The sequence below is a fragment of the Glandiceps talaboti genome, chromosome 17, assembly GCF_964340395.1.
Source record: "Glandiceps talaboti chromosome 17, keGlaTala1.1, whole genome shotgun sequence".
Lineage (NCBI taxonomy): Eukaryota > Metazoa > Hemichordata > Enteropneusta > Spengelidae > Glandiceps > Glandiceps talaboti.
This window is the reverse complement of record NC_135565.1, coordinates 5791716-5814724: the sequence shown is the minus strand read 5'-3', so window position 1 is coordinate 5814724 and position 23009 is coordinate 5791716. Positions and strand designations below refer to the sequence as shown.

The window sequence follows — 23009 nt, the reverse complement described above, 5'->3', positions numbered from 1 at the left end:
GCTGATGGAGAGCTCCGATAACATGTATATGCAATACCGGCGATGTATAAGTTTTCACGGACCGTCGTTTTTTGAAAATTTACTGTTTTCTTTGCGAGGTGTGTCTTGAGTAGCTCAATCAATTCTGTAGCTACATATATAGCATGTCTTTCTTGGGTACATAAGAATGTAATAACGATATAAGCTGAGTGTGCTTTGGAGAAACAATTGAATCTTACTATCACTGCTACATTTCATCATCTGGCCCAACAAACTATGTGATAAAATTGCTAGATTTCATAGTGTACTAATAACATTGCTACATTTCATTTGCAAATGATAATATTGTCGGATTGTTACAATGTACATAAATGATTTGGTCTGACCAGAGCACTATTCCTTGTGATGGCCGAATAATCATGAAGAAAAATATACCTAATAATATATAGTTACATTGTAAGTGATTTGACGACAGTCTGCTAACTTAAAGGTGTATTTTAAACATAGGTTACAGGTCAAGAAGATATATTGTCATGGAAACAAGTGGAGCAAAGCAGAGCTAAACTTTAGATTTATATTCGGCAATACGTCCATCTTAATGGAGGTTGACTTCTACAATATGTAGGAGTGTAAGTTATGGAAGAACCATGTCGAAACAGACGATAAATGATCTTTAAGTAACTTAAAGATCTTTGTTACGGCAAACGATAGGATTAGCAATGTTAGTAAGATATTGGCATTGAGCCAGGCGATACCTTGTAGCAGTGTAGTAAAATTCTGTCGAGGCACATGACAAAATATAGCAATGATAGTAAGATTTTGTCAAGCTAGACGATATAAATGTAGCAATGTTAGTAAGATATTTGTCAAGCCAGACGATAAAATGTTACAGTAGTAGAGTTTAAGATTTGGAGACCTAGACTATGAAATGTAACAATATTACTTGGGTTGTACCAGACAACATTTTGTTTCAGGTAATACGGTTTCATGTATATCATCCTTCCTGCGATATTCATGATATTCAACGACGACGTGGCATTTTTTTAGCACGTCAGAAACGTTCACACTCCTTTGTTCGTTTACTGCATCAATTATTTTGTCAACTCCATGGAGTAGAACTAATGACGTAAGAAGTTCTGTAAAGAGGCTTTAGAGTAGAAATTGTGTCAAAATGCCTTCATTTCTAGAAATGAGGGAAGTAGGACCAGGTTCATTATAACAAAGCATCATGTAGCTAATTGAAAACATTTAATATATAACTGGGAATTCTGAGCGACATTACTTTCGTGTTCCTGCCTTCTTCACCTATCGACTAACATTTTAACAAGTCGCACATTCAAATATCAGGCCTAGGCTATATTTTAAAAATAGTCACAAACAAAGAGTATTTTACAACAAATCGTTTATTTAATATCATACTAATAGTTAATTGTGACAAAAAATGACCTTTATAAAAATTAACAAAGTTGGGGCAAATCTTTGTCTTGAACCTCCAAAAAGTGATCCAGATGAAAAAGAGTATTGTTAAGCTTATATTGTTTAATTACGCGGGATCAGAAATTATCGTTTGGTGGTATATCTCGCTTTGATGATTACGATCATGGAAGATACACTTGGCTCTATACTTAGTTTAGCTTATTTAGCTAACACGATTTTTGAATTCTAAAAAAAAAAATGAAAATTGGTCACTTTCCCACTAAGCTATTAGTTACTACTTGTGATACAGGGAGATTTGTTTTGTGTAAATCAAAGGTAATTTGACTGTCAGCACTGTACTGTAGTCAACAATTGTAGACAATAAGACTTGTTTAAGTGGGATTTAAATGTGCTGGTACGAGGCTATGTCCCTGGAACGAGGATTGCATGTGCTTAGCGGCCATTGTACTCTAACTGCATTTGCTTTGTGATACAATTTGCTAAATAAAGAGACACGTCCACAGTGGTGTTCAAAAAAATTATAATTCAAATCACTGAGTTTATTTAATCAAAGGATCATTTACAAAACTAGTTTCCATCAATTTTAATAAATTTACTTGGACTCGATGTTTACTCTGACCCCTTGTTGAAATAACACACTACGTCATCAGTTCTAAGTCTGGGCAATATCTTACTAACAATTCTAATTCTAATTGTGTCTGTATAATTCGTTTTCTAGATTATAGAAGTCCAAAGTGAGGGTCAAAGTTCATGGTTACTATAAATGATTGGCACAAACTCAGATAATGATCTTGATCTGCTCAGCTATGATTGGATGACTTTTGGTAAGAGTGCACTGTGATTTATGTAGATTACTAGTATTAAAGGTTGAAAACACAATGTGACTGCGGCCCGCCAAAACAGCTTATCAGGTTTACCACTTCAGGTGAAAGAGTTGACTATATTCCGGATAATTTTAATTTGGCGCGAAACTCTAGGGATGTTGTTGTCAATGAAGGTGTCAGAGCTCTGATACGGTTATGTAAATGTTTTGACACATATTCTAAACGGCAAGCTGTTTGATGACAAAGTGGAAAATGTAACATGTGTAACTGGTAATGGCTATAGCGTAATTGATTACGTAATTGCGTCATCGGAATTATTTTGTTATGTTAATTATTTCAAAAATTAAACAGTTTTAGAAATCTAGGAACACTTGAATCGCTGAAGGTTTTCAAAGAAGCCAAGAAAAAAAATTAAACAAGCATGTAAAGACTCTAAAAAAATAATACCAAGGCGCGATTAGAAAGCAGCTAAACGAGGGCCTTCTTGAATGGATCTAATGATTTCTGGTCAATTTTGAAGAGTATGGGGAGACAAAGAGGCAATATTACAGATGACATTGATATTCAAACACGGTATACTCATTTTTACAATTTATTCATCCAGTCATACGATAATGATGGGATGGAGACTTCTTGAACTCGGTGGAAGACAGGCTAAACTCAATTGATCATGAACCGTCCGATTCAAATAGTAATAGTCTTAATTCCAGAATTACGGAGGAAGAAGTGCTCCAGCGTCTCCGGTCTTTAAAAGAAGGAAAGTCTCCCGGTCCTCATGGGATTCCAAACGAGTTTTTCAAATTCTCAGCCGATGTAATTTTACCGTTATTAGTCGAGCTATTTAACTTTGTCCTAGATTCTGGTGTATTCCCTTCAGAATGGTCTACTGCAATTATTATCCCACTGTTCAAAAAAGGCTGTAGAAAAAATACAGATAACTATAGAAGTATATCTCTGTTGAACTCTCTAGGCAAAATATTTACATCAATTTTAAATAATCGTCTATCCGAATGGTCCGAGTCAACCAACATTTTATCTGATTGTCAGGCTAGTTTTCGTAAAGGACACAGTACCGTAGACAATATATTCATACTTCATGCAATAATTCAGAAATATCTTAGTGTTAGATGTGGGAAGTTGTACTGTATGTTTGTAGATTTCTCTAAAGCTTTCGACAGAGTTAACCATTCTCTTTTATTGTACAAACTCAAATCACTGGGGGTAAATGAAAAGATGTTCTGTATTTACATAGTGTTCAAGCCTGTGTCAGGTCTGGTAATTTCACCTCTGAGTACCTGGAATGCCCCACAGGAGTAAAACAAGGCTGTATTTTAAGTCCGTTACTTCTTTCATTCTTCATAGAAGAACTAAATGTTGTCAAATTCCGGTAGCATGGGCATTCAACTTACTCAAGACATTTAGACCTGTTTGATCTTCTGTATGCTGATGACGTTGCAGTTTTTGGAGACTCGATTAGAAATCTACAACTACTCATTAATAGATTGTCTAACTTTTGTAGAAAGTGGTATATGATGAAAGTTAATTTAGATAAAACAAAAGTTGTAATTTTTTCAATGGGTGGGAGACAAACAACGTACAAGAAATGGTTTTTTGATACAATTTTGATTGAAACAGTCCCATATTACAAATATTTAGGGCTCGTGCTATCATCAAGAAATGTCTGGACTAAAGCAGTCTCCGTTCTAACCTGTCAAACCAACAAATCTTTAAATAGTCTAGTGAAAGCAGAAGAGTTGGTCGGATACCACTTAAATTACATTTCAAAATGTTCGAAATGATTTTGCCAATCCTCTGCTACGGTTCAGAAATTAGGGGACTTCAATATTATGATATTGTAGAAAGGAGTCATAGGAAATGGTGCAGAAGATTGTTGGCAGTACCTAGTAATACCACAAATGAGGCAGTAGTAGGTGAATGTGGGCGTCTTCAAGTTTTTGTTACCACTATGAGACGCTGCATAAGTTACTGGATAAAGCTACTCAGAATGCCATCTGATAGTCAAGCATACATAATGTTACGCAACCTTGACGAGTTAGGGAGACATACATGGGTAACATCAGTCAAAAACATTTTATTTTCATACGGCTTCGGATATGTATGGTTTGCTCAAGAAATTGGTAATGAGAAAGTATTTCTGGATAATATCACTGTCAGGGTTTCTGATGTTTGCAAGCAGCTCTGGGCTGGACAGTTGAGAGGAAAACCCAAATTACGTACTTACAGTGTCTTTAAAAGTGTACTTGAACCTGAAAGGTATTTATCTTTGAATTGTAGTCATAAATTTATTCAGGTTTTGGCACGTTACAGATGCTCGTCTTCGCCTTTGGCCATAGAACAGGAACGGCACCATGGTATTGATTCTCATAATTGATTGTGTACTATTTGTAACTCAGGGGATGTAGAAGATGAGTACCACTTTCTGTTAATTTGTCCAGTTTATGCTCACCTTAGAAACCAACTCTTACCAATCAATATTCACAACCAACCCAATTAAAATATGTTTAAAATTATAATGAGTACTGCTAATTCAGATATTTTGCTCAATTTATGTGAATATGTATACAGAGCTATGGAGATGAGAACTTTCAAAGTAAATACTATGTAATATATTTTGTCACTTTTGTTATCTGTACGACAGAAACGTTTCACTACTTTGTAAACTTTGCATATGGGCCGGAGGCCTAGAAACGCAATAAACATATATATAGACTTCAGTTGGCATAGAGTTGAAACTCACATTTAGTATTGCGAATGTAATAGTAGACATGCTGTTAACACACAAGTACTTGTCAAACCTCTTACAACGCACTGGTAATATCGAATGCTACTTGAAAAAATGACATCATTATCTCCGTTTCGAAACACATTTCTGAGAATTATCTTGTCTTAAAAATACCCGTGCAATGTTTTCTTAGAATCGATATTACCTTTCTGAGAATCATCTTTCGTTAATGTGCATGATCTGATTGTACTGTTTTCACTAGATCCAACACGATAGTTATGAAAATTATCTTGTTTATTAGTAATATCATACTGTTTTCTAGAGATTCAACATAACATTTCTGATAATTAGCTTGCTTCAATATCCATTCAATCATTTTGCAAGACTTAACAATATATTATATTTGAGAATCAGATTTCGTGTAATATTTCACTAGATTCAAAACTGCATTTATGAAAATTATATAGATTTAATAATTATATTCATACACTGTTTTCGCTAGACTCAACAATACATAGAGTCATCTTTGTTAATGTTAATGAAATATGTTCATTCGATTCAAGACGAATTTTTTTAAAGTGTTTGATAATTATAATTATATTCATACAGGTTTTCCCTCAGAAATCAACATTACTTTTCTGGTAATCATCTTTTTCAATATACATCCAATTTTATTTCGCCAGACTCAATAATACATATCAGATTTAGACTCAACACTAACATTTTGAAAATGGTCTTGTATTATTTCAATAATTATAGCAACACTGCTTTTGCTAGAATCAACATGACATTTTTAGTAATTAGCTTGCGAAAATACCCATGCATTTTTTTCCGCTAGACTCAACAATACATATCTGAGAACCATCTTCCGTCATGTTTTCGCTTAAAATACACATCTGAGGATTACTTTAATGTCAATATCCAACAGACAAGACGAAGTGACATGTTCCATAGAATTCATATCTTTCACATCTCTCTGTAAAAACCATGTAAGAGTTAGATTTTGAAAGAGTTTGCTCTAGGCATATATTTACTTTGGAAGTGCCTGGGCATCACGATCTAACATAAGTTATCTATTTCTATAAAAATCCGACTAGTTTGAACAAACTATTTTTGTGGTCCAGCCAGGAGTTTATAGTTAATGTTTATTTACTTTTCAGTTCGACAGCAGTCGTATAGGTATGTATGTATGTATGTATGTATGTATGTATGTATGTATGTATGTATGTATGTATGTATGTATGTATGTATGTATGTATGTATGTATGTGTGTGTGTGTGTGTGTGCGTGCGTGCGTGCAAATATGCATGTATGCATGTATGTATGTATGTATGTATGTATGTATGTATGTATGTATGAGAGAGACTTTGCCATGCCTACAACACTAATGTACCTTATCAGTTCAGTTGTGCTAAAAAAAACTACCAAATATTTCTGCATTTATAACGTAAGCTACTTTCTAAGTAAAACCTAATAAAAATATTGCGTTTTCTGTAAATTTTAGAATAGGTGGGATAGGTAGATTTTTCATATTATTTTATTATATATTTTTTCTGTGTGAGTGTCTAGTTCAAGTTTTCCATTTTTTCCAAATGGTATCTGCCATTACAGATTGGAAGAACAGTTTTATTCTGTACTTGTAAGTTGATGTCAGTTTCCGCACCATTTCTCCCTAGACTTCACATTTTTTGTGATTTTATTATTTTTTTCTCGAATACGTAAAAATAAATTTAGGGTCGGCAGTGAAAATCTAGGTGGGGTCAGGTAATCGGAACCAAACAATTATTTTTTTTAGGTCTAATTCACATCCTTAAAAGGATTAAACCGTAATAATTGTACTAAAACAATAAAATGTTAATACGACTTTTTGAAAGACAATAAAATGTACCAATGTTAGTAACATATTTCTGTTGGCCAAACGAAGAAATGTATAAATGGGAGTGCGATTTTTATCTTGCCAGACAATAAAATATAGCAATACTCGTGAGATTTTTGTTATGTCAGACGATGTCATGTAGAAATGTTAGTATAAGATTTTTGTCGATCTAGTCAATAAAATGTAGCAATGTTAGTACGATTTGTCTAGTGTCGGACGAGGTTGTTTCAGGTTAAGTGACTTTGTAAACCCTTTCTCTTTCTTTACTCAAGGTTTTTACACAGTGTAAACGTGACTTGACTGTCATTCAAGGTGCAAGATGACACATCGACTATTAAAGGTTTAGAAGTGGAGACATGTTGATTCTTTGCGATCGAATATTGGCCATTCACACTCCACATTATAATAAATGACGGCAAATTTCTTTTCGCAAAGATAAAGAAAGGCATTTCGGCAAAATAATTACTTGGTCCTTTCGATCAATTTATTAGAAATGGGAATGGTTTCTTTAAACATCGTGACGTTTCCATGGAAATTGTTCTCATAGACGCGTTTGGGGGGTTTCAAATGTACAAAGGTTTGTACTTTAAAAAAACTGATGAGTTCCTTCGTTATAATGGTATATACTTTCATACTGAGGTAGCATTCAGAACATCCATGCGTGAAAAAAGTGAAGTATCGTATTATGCAGCAAGATCTTTGTGAACGTAGTTGAGTATACACTATGGATATATATGCTATTCTTGTTTGTTCACTTCGTACGATTTGACATCTTGGACAACTAATAAGGTGCCATTTTTGTCACAATTCCCAAATGAGTTGTTTAAAAAAAAAGGAAGATCTGAAGGACTCGATCGTAAATGTACATCCTGTTATTCATGTATTATATAAGGTGGCAACCGATTAAATGTGACTCGGTTTAAATGTAGATGCAAGTGTATAGGTGAAAATAAGAGATGACCGTGGACTTGTATAATGAACATCGTCAAGTCATCACCACAACCAGAGGCGTGGCAGCAGAAGGGAATATATAGCTAACATTATGTTGGCTTGGTGTTTCACTCATGTCATATGACATATAATACACACACACACACACACACACACACACACACATACACACACACACACACACACACACACAGACAATTTATAATGCAAACGAAATAATTACATATATGCCGTGCACATAGAAGTAGTCAAGTTGCAATGTTGATTATCAGTTAGAAAATAAACAATTGCAGGCTGCCAGTGGAATGGTTTCATTAGAAGCCTGATTCTACTGCACTGTGAAAGAAGAATAGCAATGCTTATCACTGTTCAATGTGATTGGGCAAAGTGTCCTGTTGTATTTATTGTGTCTATCTCTGTGTCCAAAACGTAATGTCCCAAGCCTACATCATTTTATTTAAAACAACCACGTTTATAACATAAATACATATAAATGAAGGAACGTTTCCATCAAAACATTATGTACTAAGAGAGCTTGTCCCCGTGACATATTTAAACTGTTTATCATCAAGGTATCTTGAAAGAGTTTTAAATCGATATCACTGCCAGCTGTTTAAACACCTACAAGTAACGCAGTATAATTTTTGATCTATTTTGGAATTATGGTAATTCAGATGCTGCAGCATATATGATGCATTGCGCATCTCTGTCTGTCTGTCTGTCTGTCTGTCTGTCTGTCTGTCTGTCTGTCTGTCTGTCTATGTCTGTCCGTCCGTCCAAATTTTTCTCTTTTTGAACGAAAAGATAGTCACTGACATACATACATACATACATACATACATACATACATACATACATACATACATACATACATACACACACACACACACATACATACATACATACATACATACATACATACATACATACATACATACATACAAAGCCATATACCTAGGAACAACAGTTTCACAATCAAAGGACTTAAACGCGACAGGAGGATGGAGAGACAGGCATGAGAAAAATTGAAGAGAGAGAATGAGTTATATTTTATTTTTTTTATTTTTAAGAATTAGAATGTCTGACTTTGATCACACAGGATTGATATGTTTACGCCATGTAGCGTGATAATCCTGTGAGAGAAATACCGTCTGTCTTTCACATCTGTTGATTTAGCTGTTCCAATCAGACAATATTTTTTACAACTTACAATAATAGGGGATTACGGCTTTAAGTTTTCTTTTTATATTCGTTAATCTAAACTCATGAATACCTTGCAATTAATACATCGCCAGCCGCTTGAATATTGAACACGTTTACAGTCACGACTTGCTCAGCTGCTCAGTCGTTATTGAATTTTACTACAACGTTAAATTCGGATAGACCTAAAGGCATGTGAATTTTTCAAAAAGTAGCTGTTTATCGTAGAGGCAAATAACACGAGGACAATTTATGTAAACTGAGGAACCATTTTCCATGTGATGTTGTTATGAATTCAAGGTATAACTTGAATATGAGGAACTCGAAATACTATTTACTTTATTTTATGGTTTTACGCTGATCGTAATTTACAACAGAACCACTTCAAACTGAGGAAGCCTTGCCTTTCATATCGACACCTACACAAACCGATAGACAGACAGACACAGACAGACCAAGACACAGACAAATATATATATATATATATATATATATATATATATATATATATATATATATATATATATATATATATAATACAGTGCTTAGGAAGATAGTAAGATATTCAGTGATATAAATGTGTTACACCCTTAACAACGATCATCAGACGTCTGATGATCATCACAGTTAAGCCTGGTGAAACACTCTGTTAGGGCTCCCCAGTACTACTGTTTACATGTTACATTACGAATACCACTCTACATATAATACATAACATATTGAGCACTGTTTAGCTATACTGAGTTATACATATACATACAATTCTATAATTTTATTTACCTAGTACGCAGATTTATCCAGAATATTGAATATTGATATGCAACTGTACACGCCTTGGAAAAAAAGAACCCTAATTCAATCGGCTGGGAGTAGCAAGATGAAATAATTCACTAAATAAAAGAACAATGTACAAGGATTTCTTTAGTTTACGTTACGTTGCTCTACTTCATTGCCCTATAAAGTCAAAGAGAGATATCATCATGTTCTGCCCTAAAGGCAAGTATGTATGTTCAGTTCAACCTCGTTCCTGAATTTTTCTGTGGAACTCGTTTTTCTGCTCTGTACATAGATAGATAGATAGATAGATAGATAGATAGATAGATAGATAGATAGATAGATAGATAGATAGATAGATAGATACACACATACCTACGTATACATACATACATACATACATACATACATACATACATACATACATACATACATACATGCATACGTGCGTGCGTGCGTGCGTGCATGCATGCATACATACACACACGCACGCACGCACACCTACCTACCTACCTACCTACATACATACCTACCTACATACATACAAACACACACGCATACCTACATTCACTGTTATTTTCATACATACATACATACATACATACATACATACATACATACATACATACATACATACATACATACATACATACATACATACATACACTGAGAGACATGACACACTGACATGAGACACTGAGAGATATGAGAGGCATGCAGTGCCATAGGCGGAGTATCAAACATGGGGACAATCAAACAAAATAGAACCGTTGCCATAGCAAAATGTGACCCAGCTGGTCTACTGATTGAGGAGACATAAGCAATTTCTTCCAAGTAATTCATGGTTCCTTCAGGAAATAGTCATTGACGTGGATTTTAGAAGTACTCACTAAAAATTATGATTGTGGAAAATTGTGGGACAGCCAGTGCCAACGAACATTTTATATTCTAACCCTCAAGGCTTCGTTGGAATTAAATCGCTATGTTGTAGAAGGGAAGATAAGTGACGGACATCTTTGAAAATAATGACCCTCTCTATACTATTCGAATATTAATTCGTTGCTTTTTGCATATTTGATAATAATTTAAAATGTAAATTCATTTCAAATCAAATAGTGACGAAATGGTAGACTTTAACCTTTAACCTTGCATGTAGATTTATGAGAATGAGATTATGAATTAGTGTAATATATATATATATAACTATATGTATGTATGTATGTATGTATGTATGTATGTATGTATGTATGTATGTATGTATGTATGTATGTATATAACGGTGAGTATCAATCTGCTACATATATATATGGCATCTCTCCGGAGAGAACCGTGCTCAATTCAATATTAGTAACAGAGTGTAATATTCGTAATACCAGGAATTAGCAGGTCCTAAGCCATAACGCAAGATTGTTACGCTTTTAAGTTTGCGATTATCAGGGGGCTTATGATCACAAAAGAGTGAAACTCTTGAGTTACGGATTAGGACCTGCTAATTCCTGGTATTAAGTGTATGTGTTTATATTACATAGTTAGATGTTACTCCAATAGTTTTCTTCGTTCAGCTAGCGACTCGTAGTGACAAAGACCCCTTAAGCCACTCGTAATTTCCGAAGAAATATAATGGAGAATAACACAATTTTACCAGCACCAGTAATATCAATGTAATGGAAAATAATGGCAAGTGTGTGTGTGTGTGTGTGTGTGTGTGTGTGTTGTCATATGCTTTTAAAACAGTCTTCCTAACTCATCAGCCAATTAAGAGGCTGTACTCGTATCGTATACCAATGGAAACTAAAATTTTGGGGATATTGACAGGTATAATTATCGATAAATATAAGATTGGAATTATTTTTATGATTTTCATGCTGGAAAATATTGACATTTTTTAATGTTCGATTGGACCCGACTGGCATCAGAAAGACACAGCGGTCACCAAATGAGACAAGGGCACGAGAGGATTATGTCGATCAAAGGCATTGTGCTACCATTATTAGCTACGGCTGAAATTAATATCTGTCCAATGCCCCGAGGCACAGTTCACTTACGACTTTCTGCGTATTCTTCCAGGTGACGTACAACAATATATAATACACGTTGCCTAACAGGTATGACGATCGCGTTCGTCTTATCTACAATTACTGAATATATCGAGTCAAAACTGTGACGTATGATATTCAGACGAGGATTAATTGGGCTATCTCCACTGTCGTTACACATGTACATATGCGAACATAGATTTAAATGTAGTATTACACGATTGGAATTTACACTATTAAAAGAGTTCTCTTTACTGACATTGCTATTACTGCTAATATTGGGTGCAGGCGGAACAATATTTGAGAATCTACACGTTTCTTTATATTTAAAACAATATTTTTAGGTCAGCCTAGATCCATAAAGGACACACGGTGGATTTTTACAAAGGGAAACACCCTTTGTATGTATGTATGTATGTATGTATGTATGTATGTATGTATGTATGTATGTATGTATGTGTGTGTGTGTGTGTGTATGTATGTATGTATGTATGTATGTATGTGTGTATATGAGGACACTTAGTGACTTTATTTAATAGGTGATAACAGATAAAGATGAGAGAAAGTAATGGGAATAAAACACAAGTCATTTGTAGTACATGTATCGTCTTTATAAAAACAAGAAGTAGTAAATATAAAGAAATATAAAGAAGACTGCAGATTCTCAAATATTCCTCATGTGCCCTGTGCTAGCTGCTACATTTATGTATCTATATACATGTACCTTATCGTAAACCCCTTGCCAATAACCTTCCCTCGTATCATTCTTTCACCCTGATATAAGACTTTAAAATGCCTCGCTCACTATAGGGAACTCAATGTGCCTAAATGTCTGATAAAAAGTTATTCATGTGTAGCGTGATGATGTGTACCAGTGGGTCTTAGTTTGCTTCAGGATTTAAACACCAAATGTTAGGCAAACAAATTGTTTCTGGTCAGGGCATTTTGTCAAAAGTGGCGCGACAACGCGATTATTTTTTTTTTAATTCTCAACAAACCTGTGACTCAATCTACTATCTATGGCAGTTACTGTTCTTTTTATTACGTGTAAGTACTTTAGAGTAAGTGTGTATGTGGGGCAGATGTCATTTGATTGTTCATGATTGGCTCTGCAGTTGTCTTCACTGAAGTAGGGAAGGTTATATTTGTGTTTTTCCCTGATCTCTGGACTGCAGGGGCTGGACACGAAACACACAAAAAAAGAATGACGCAAGGGTATTTAAATGATGCGGTTATGCGCTGACCACTGCCAGAAACATTTTTTTGGGGGGAGGGGGGGGCTTATTGCTGACTTTCAAACACTTGACAGCAGACTAAAAACACAATTTTAATTACCTCCACCAGTTGGAGTAGGATGGAGTTATGTTACACATTTATCTGTCTGTCTGTCTGTCTGTCTGTCTGTCTGTCTGTCTGTCTGTCTGTCTGTCTGCCTGTCTGTCTGTCTGTCTGCTTGTTCGTCCGCCAATTTGTCTGTCTGTTATACTTGTCTGTGGTTTGTAGCACAATGTATAGGAGTTAGAGTTAGAATGGTAGCTCACGCGAAGAGAATGTAGCACTATTGGTAAAAGATTTTGTCGTGCCGGATTACGAAAAGAAGCAGTCACTGTGTTACTAATATTTTTGTCGCGCCAAATGTCGATAAAATACAGCAAACGGTAAAATGTAGCAATGTTAGTGAGATTTTTGTTGAGCATGGTCAACAATTTTACAACCAAGTTCTGGGTTGTATAGAAAGAGTATTTTACTCAACACTAGTATAATGGCAACAACCTTAAGATTAATTAATTTCTCTAGCTCTTTGCAAACGCCGCTCAGTTAGCGCCAGGGCGCTGTCTTACTGAGTCTGTTTGAGACTGTCATTGCAACATGTTTATCAAACACAGCAATCTTGTTGAGGTTAATTATTAGTGTGAGTGCATGAGAGTGATACACAACTGTAACCTGTCTTATACTTATTGATACAATTGTATTTTCAATGATGGTTCCACTGCACTATAGCAGTATACTCAATAATTGATAGTCAACGAGTTCCAGAGGGTTATGAGTCAATAAACGAGGGGGGAGTATCCCGAGTTTTTATTAGCACATAACCCTACCGAACGAGTTGTCTATCTTACTTATACTACAGCGTGATTGGCTCAAACGGATCTTTTGCAAAATTTTGTGTAATTTGTTGCATGCAAATTGAGTGCTGAGCGTAATATAGGTCACACCCCTAAACAAGAGTGGGTTATAGCTCCATATAACCAACCGAAATCAAGGCCTCTGATTGGCCAAGTCGGTCTAGCAGTAGTATAAAAGATGATAAAATGACGATTGTGCACGTGGTTCATAATACAACGATGTTGCATAGACTACACTTTCCATACAACCCTGATCGTGGTTGTAGTAAGAATTTTGTCGACCCAGACCATGTTCTATCGGTTTCCGTTGCATTCAAAACGAATCACCAGATAATAAAAATGTTTCTAAAATTAGAAGAACAAAAACCACAGAACAATCGAAACAGCTTATGTTACAATCTACCAGGGTCAGAAATAATCTTTTGATTTTATTTTTATTTCATAACGACTATAATCCCCCGCCATGTGTCGCTTCCCCAATGACTTAGCGATAAACCCCGAAGATATATTATAATAAATTAGTATTAGCGTTATTCTAATAAATCCCCTCTGTGCGCTAAAAACTTAATGTAATTCCTGATAGAACATGGTGGTAATTTAGAGTCTGAAGGGTGCCCTGTCAGAATAGGCAGTTCCAAAATGTGCCACTCTGGCGCTCTACTTCCTGTATGTGTGTACCTTGGGGGTACACATAGTATAGGTTACTCAGTTAATCATAGAGCACTGTTGCTTTCCACGATGTCCGAACAATACGCAAAACATTCCTGATTGACACTTCTACAGAATACGAAGGGACACAGCTCCTACGTACGAAACGGTAGTGTGACTCGGTGAGGTGATGGTACCCCCAATTTGAGCGAGTCGAGAGCGCTGTATTCACAACTTCCAGTTTGCAGTCAGGAATGGCCTCTCAGTGTTACTACTAATTCTAGCAGTTTACCGCCCTGTATTTAAATGTACAACCCACGAAAATAAGACTAGTAACTTTCATTGAATGAAATGCGCCAAGGAAATGCTTCCTGCATACAAAATTAGTTTTAAAAACCCAAACATCAACCATAATAATGATACAACAGACACAAAGACAACAGCAGGCGCCTCTAATGCAGCTTCACACGACGCTTCTCATTATTTCTGCGCCGAAAGTTAAAATGTAACAGTAACAGTTCAACTCCTTATAATGCAGTGTGGCAGCGTTTTATCAGTAAACAATTGGATATGGCGTATATGGTTTTTATACTTTGATAAGTTTACTGACACTGATTACATAGTGTATCTTTTACATGGAATTTGTCTCATTCAAGACACGCTTACCACATGTACAGGCAAGCAATGGCACCGGTCTTTTTTCGTGGCTTATATATGGAGCTACATACAAAATGAGTTGTCAGATGGCGGTATCGCTGGAAACACTTTTCACCAAAATAAATATAACTACTTGACCCGAATATTACTAAATGTTTAATGCTATCGGTACTGGAGCAATATTGATATTGAACAGACAACAAATGGAAAAGTGTTTTGCTGCTTTAATTTATGACTGTTTGACTAAATCCCTGTCATGTTTTACAAGTATTTCAACAAATCTAATCTGGAATTACATTCATATTGACTAGGGGCTGTCAGATGGCATTATGAGTGAAAAGACATTTTACAAAAAAAAACTACTATTTAACATGCATATTAAATTTCTTATCTTTAACATCGTTAGTTCGATATTGGTGCAATTACCGGTTATATTTAACAGGCGACAAAGTGATATTACCGATGTTTTTGCTGTTTCTATTGTCCTTGCTTTGATTTCGTGATGTTTAGAAAGATGTACCGGTGGCAAAATGAAAATTAGCTTATTCGTGACGGAGTTAAAAATCAAGGGTCGTTCGCCTCGCATTTTCAGTTATCGGGGCATATGTTTTGGAGTGCTTACAAATACGAATGTTAGACTAAAATTCAAACGTTTTGCTTGTTTGTTTCATCATGCACAACCAGGCGCAGCCACGTGAAGATTTGTTGTTGTCATTAATTATATGTTGTTTCAGACCAAAAATGATGTTTTTAATAGAATTCCCTGCAACTTAACTTCTCATTAGTTATTTCAGATATGATGCATAACATATTTTATGACATAATTGTTTTGGGCATTTGGAAAACGTCACACTCAAGGTTTCCATTACCTCCCTGTGTACACAGTCATTGAATTTAAAAAATCATTTTTTTGGTACCTAAAATTATTTTAAATGCGGTAAAATAAATCCCTGATCCCAACGAGGCATGTTCATTCTATTTTTATTATCAGAGACAAATTATATGGGTGCCATAGAGTTATATTTTAAAACATACCTAATGACTACGTAATATGGCAGACCATGTGTTGTGATATTCATGCATACCACCATACGTAAAATTCATGTTTTCATTGGTGAATTTACATATTTATATTCCTAAAATCGTTATTTCCATGCTAAAAATCAATATTTGTATTTATTCGTAAATTTCAAGTTACTATTCGTCACTGTCTGCTTATCTGTGTTTTTATGTTCGTCAAAAATATTGCTATTCGTTTAAACTTACATTATATTCGTGATTTTCAATATTTTTATTTGATGAATATTGTTTGTATTCGAAAATACTATTTGCATTCAATAACTTATATTCATATAGACAAATGTTATATTTTATTGCCGTAAGCTTATGTCCACATGCTATGATCCCATTTACATGTATGTTGTACACAAGAGCGTCATATGCATTTGCATGGGGTTCTCTAGCGTACTGCCATTCACTTGATCGAAACGTATATATGTTTGTAAAACTCCAATAATGTAACACATTTCTTGATTACTCATCAAACTTATTCCTATAAAAAGTCTGTTTAACATACTTCAAAATGTATATACGACCAGTGTTTATCGTCTGCTCGATCTGCTTGTATCAATTTGATGTTTATATGATAGTGCGGCTTGAACAGGACGTCGTCTGTCTGGCTCAATAAAAATCCACCTATTGCTACATTTTGTCGTCCCCTTGACAAGATTTGAACATAATTGTTACATTATATTCCTTTTGAGATTGCCGATCACTTTTTTTCTCTTACATAAATATTACTTTTCAAAGAGGGACAGAATTAATTGTACAGACAAGTTATAGAAGATAACACGTTGGAATTCTGTATATGATATGGAGACGTTGACAACCTCCTGCAACGATGATAGCTCACGAAACATGTTAAGACGTAGCAATGTTCGTAAGATTTTGTCGAGCCTGACGAGAAAATGTGTTAGGGCAAAATATAAAAATACCGTCAATAGCTTTGTAGCACAACTGTACAGTTTTTAAAATTGTTTATCCATATGCTAGTCCATGGCAACGATAGGTGTTCATTTGCTGAATGACTATCCAGTTACCTATCCAACCATGTTGCTATCTTTACGATATATGCTATCATTTGGCTGTTGCTATGGGGATGGTCATGTTGTTAGATATATTTGCATACATCTGTGTATGTTTTTGTTCACTTGTGTATGAATTCCTGATACTATCTTTGCAATATACGTGATCATTTGGCTGTTGCTATGGGCGTGGTCTTGTTGCTAGGCATACTTACTACATTTTTTGAATGTTTAATCAATTGTGTGTAAATCTGTTATCTTCGCAATATATGTGATCATTTGGTTGTTGCTATGGGAGTGGTCTTGTTGCTAGGCACATTTGCATACATTTTTTTGAATGTTTATTCATTTGTCTTCCTATTCCTGTTGTTATCTTTGCAATATACGTGATTATTTGGCTGTTGCTATGGGCATGGTCTTGTTGCTAGGTAAATTTACATACATTTTTTTATTGTTTATTCAATTGTCTATTAAACCCTGTTATCTTTGTGAAATACACCACCGTTTAGCTGTTGCTATGGGCATAGTCATGGTTGCTAGAGTATTTGCATACAATATTTTGAATGTTTACTCACTTACCTACCAGATGATGTTGTAATTTAACCAAAATATATTGCCATTTGGTTGTTACTAAGGGCGTGGTCATGGTTGCTAGGGCCAATTTTGTCAAAATGTTTTGAGGAAAATCTGCAGAATAACACTTTCAGAAGTACTTTTTGAGATAAACATTTTTGACCAAAAATGAACATTCTTACACCTAATTTGCGTATCACTCATGGAATCTTTGTATGCTTAATATTTCTTTGTCCATACATCCCTAGATGCATTCCCATTAAATTTCAGACCAATCTGCTCTGTAGTTTCGGAATTATCGATTTTTAACCAAAAAGACACATTTCTAGCCCTAATTTGCATATTACTGATGGAATCATCATGTCATGAACAAATCTTACTTTACACCCACTTAGGAATGTTCCCACCAAATTTCGCACCAATCTGCCCAGCAGTTTCTGAGTTTAAGTTTTTTGACCAAAAATCACATTTTTTTACCCAAAACCCACATCTCTGATGCAATCAATTTCATTTGAACAATTTCCCACCTACACAGCAGAAGTAACAATTAATATAACAGGACCACCGAATATCAAAGCTATCGGTCCAGCAGTTTTTGACTTTAAGCTGTTTACACACACACACACACACACACACACACACACACACTGATAGACATACAGACAGACAGACAGACAGACAGACAGACAGACAGACGCCGAGCGATGCCTATAGCACTACTGAACCTCAGTTCAGTTGTGCTAAAAAGTTGTTTGGTTCATATTACCCGACCCGACCTAGTTTTTCACTGCCGACCCTAATCTTGTTTTTACGTATTCAAGAATAATAATAATAAAATCACGAAAATCATGAACTCTCGCAAGAAATAGTTGGTGCAGAAACCAACATCAACTTAAAAGACAACATAAAACTATTCTTCCAATCTGTAATGGCTGTACATCTGATAGGAAGAAATAAACAACACTAAAACCATTTGGAAAACAATGGAAAACCTGAACAAGACAATCACACATGAAAAAAAAAATTTAAAAAAAAATTAAAATAAAAAATCTACCTACCCCACCTATTTTAAAATTGAATTTAATCGGAACCACAATTTTTTTTTTTTTTTTTTTTTACGCCTAATGGTTAATAAATAGGACGAATTTTGACGACTCGGTCAACTTTCTATATATTCAGAATAGCTGGCTACTATTATAGTTTATAAATGATATCCTGTCTTCATCTGACAATTTCTAACTGTTATAAGAAATTTCACTGTTAATGATTTCAGCTTCGGATAACAAACATGAGGCGAAATTACATATATTCCCAACCAAACCATTAAAATATGACTTATTTCCTACGGTAATTGGTGTAAAGCCTACTTTTCTGTCATCATAATTCATAATATTGATAATATAATTCTATATTGATATTTACTAAGGTACCACTGAATGGAAGGAGCCATTTTGGCTATCTAATCATACTTTTGTTATCTTGTCCGGTCATTTACATACTTTATTACCGGAAGTAATGTGAGATGGTCTGAGGCCTTAGCATTTGAAATAAACTACTACACATATTACCGGAAGTCCCTACGTGCTGAAACGATTTGTACATCTAGTTTCTGAGTAACGGTTTATAGCATCAAATGACATAAAATGTTTGCATCCAAATCTCTCTCTCACAACACACACACACACACACACACACACACACTGTCTCTTACATACATAGTCATACATACATACATACATACATACATACATACACAACTAGACCACTATTTTCGAGCGCTAACAAATTAGAAGAAGAAAATCAAGCTTGCCGAGCCAAATAAACAGAAACAAACTCAATTTTAATAATGTAATTGTCGACGAAACTCCTAGAACACACAATTCGTTTTTAAAAAAATAATATAGGGCGTTGGCCGGAAAGATGCAAAGGGAGAAAAAATGGAATTCGAAACTAGATTTCCCTAAATCACAAACGATGCCTTTAAATTGAAACGGAGAACGAAAACATGGCGACGGTTCGTAAGTCTTGGGTAAATCCCAAAGCAACAGCCAGCGTTGTCGTGAACGTCTAGAACGTAATAAATAAATCTCTGCAGTTGTAGAATCTATTTTTTGGATGTTAACTTTTCGAGTACATCCCATATGAACAATTGCGAGCACAATATGTTACAAAAAACAGACGATATCGTCATACAAAAAAATAGAAATAAACAAACAAACAAACAAACAAACAAACAAACAAACAAACAAACAAAACAATCACACACACAAAGTAACTCACAGAGTAACTTACACGTATGTATTTCGTAAGCCTATGCTTTACACAGCAAAATAAGTCAGTGTTTTATCTGAATATAATATCAAATTCATAGAACATTACATTATGGATTAGAATATGTCTTTGTAATGTCATGTTGCATCAATGAAGCCCCATACCAACCTAGTCTCCGCTGTAATAATGTAGCCACCATAAATTCGGAAGCTAGAATTTTCAATGGATGACTTATATATATACTTTATATAAATTATTTCGTTGCTGACGTCATGAAGCTCAAGGCGTGCTACAAGTTTGTATTCAAGATATCCTTCGAAAATGTCTTTCCCAACGGCCTTTTTTTTTAACTTTTTTTTTTTAACTTTTTTAAAAACCAAGGCACTATTGTTGAAAAATTAAAAAATTGAAATTCACAATTATTGATCGTATAACTTTTAATTATTAAAATGTTAAAAAAAAACAATATCTTTTAATTTGATGACTCTGAGCTGTCTGCCAGTTTATTGCATACTATTTAACTATATTACAACATTATTTTCGGTAGCACAAGCAAATCAAAATAAATTACCCGCAAATATGAAATTGCACAAAATTTGAATTTTTCCGTAGTTTTTGGAAAACGATGATTTTATTTTGATTTAGATTGTTAAACATGATTATTAACAATAGTATTGTATAAAATATGACTTAAATTGTCACATTTAACCTCACAAATCGATAAAATACAACGATTTACTTGTATTATCATGTGGAAAAGATAGGGTTAAATATTGCACTAACTCTGTGACGTCTGCAAGTATTAGTGACTGTCGAGCACAGAGGCGCGTAACTCCTGATTAGGCCTAAAAATGTTTGGTCCTGATTATGCTCAATTTTAGAATAGGTGGGGTAGGTAGATTTTTCATTATTCTTATTCTTATTATAATATATATATATATATATATATATATATATATATATATATATATATATATATATATATATATATATATATATATATATAATAAGAATGTGTCTAGTTCAGGTAGTGATGTTTATAAATTTCCCGTTGTTTTCCATATGGTCTCTGTTATTGATTTCTTCTCATCAGATGTACAGCCATTATACATTGGAAGAACAGTTTTACAATGTCTTTTTAAGTTTATGTCAGTTTCCGCATCCACTATTTCTTGCGAGACTTCACAACATTCGCGATTTTATTTTTTTTCTTCTCGAATACGTAAAAAAAGAGTTTAGGGTCGGCAGTGAAAAACTAGGTGGGGTCGGGTAACCGGAACCAAACAATTTTTATTCTAAGGCCTAATAAAATTTGTTGAGTATGTCGAAATTATGGTTGTAAATATTCCAATCGTTTAGTAGACAAATCGCTCAAAATGGCGACTGTTACAAGTCCTTAAGTTTTTTAATACAACTGGTTTGAACGGGAACGGGGATCGGGAACCGCGACGCTTCTATGCACGTAGCCGTGGAACCGGGAATACATCAGCAGTATGGGGCTATGCCGGCTACTGTGAGATCGTCGCGCCAATTACACAATCTGTGATACCCGAAATCATTAGATGAACTGTTAAAATCCGACCCCCCTCAGCAGCTGACGGTCAAATTCGTGTAAACACACACCTATCCAGTCCATATCATACAATGGTTAAGTTGCACAAACCCATGAATGGTTTTAAACACAAACAGGCCACATAAACTATGCACTCTTCATATGATTATGAAGGCCATCTGTTCCTTTTATTTACATTATGAATATCAGAAAGGAAAAAAAACGAATATAAATTGACTTGAATTCAGAACGCATCGTTCTATTCCGATGCTTTTGCTGTGTGTTATTATATCAGTTAATTTCCGTTTCACACGAGAGTCTATTTATTGTAACGCAAGATGGGATACAATTACACAGCACACTGAATGACAGTTCTCAATGGCGGTTCTTCCACGCCATTTTCACTCACTGATATTCTGGAGAGAGTGAAATGGCTGATGAAAAAAATGACACTTACTCACCTATGTTTCAATGTACACGTACACTCTCTAGAAATCGTTGTGGATCCATTTTGATGTGAGATGTGCCTTCAAAAAATACAAGAAAATAGAAGTCGTCACTGTGATGGATGTGAAGGTTTCACAGGTTTTGCTCAATCCCTCTGCTCTCAGTCGCTAGCTATAACGCTATCATGGTATTACCCCCACTGGGCCCCTCAGCTTGTTAGAGCCTCACAACTCCGTCTGTTTTTCCCGTCAAAACCACCTAGGTTCACGGAAAAAAAACGTGTTGTCAACCCCGACTTGATATCACAGCGAGCACTGATTAACGTCTATTGATGAACTATTCAATTGAAAATAGAAGCAACTAATACGTGATATGATATGCCATTGTTTTGAAAGAAAGATAGTCGGTCATGCTGAAACTATAAAATGCAGTATAAAGCTCACTGAAGTCGACATAATATGCACTGAATATTGTTTGTCCATGACCCATTTGTCAGCCCTTCGGCGTATCTAGTAGCGTTTTTATATATTTTTTCCGATGTTTTGTTAATAGAAAGTGTGGCAACACAACTGCTAAAAAACGATAACGACTGTGTCTAATAGATGTAAATAATGAGAATATCATATCTTAGGATTTGTTAAGAGGCAACTGTCAATACTGTCATGTACGGTAGAAGAACCTTGTAATTCAGATTATATTGAATAATAGGTAAAGCAACTCGAAGTTACCATGGTAACCATAAATCAAGGTTTGTTGTTGAAGTGTCGATTGATCACATGACCTGCACAGAAAATGCAACGTCACAATATATAACATGTATGGCTTTACAAA

At 34.8% G+C, this 23009-nt stretch overlaps 1 protein-coding gene across 1 annotated transcript in view; it reads right to left on the bottom strand.

Annotated features, from left to right (window-relative positions):
* The window catches only part of LOC144448299 (putative G-protein coupled receptor 19), a 39547-nt gene extending 17214 nt beyond the window's left edge, over window positions 1–22333 (bottom strand). Inside the window, exon 1 of the mRNA XM_078138487.1 lies at window positions 22193–22333. The gene's annotated coding sequence lies outside the window, so the exon portion shown is untranslated. The remainder of the gene's footprint in view (window positions 1–22192) is intronic.
* Window positions 22334–23009: the final 676 nt, after the last annotated feature.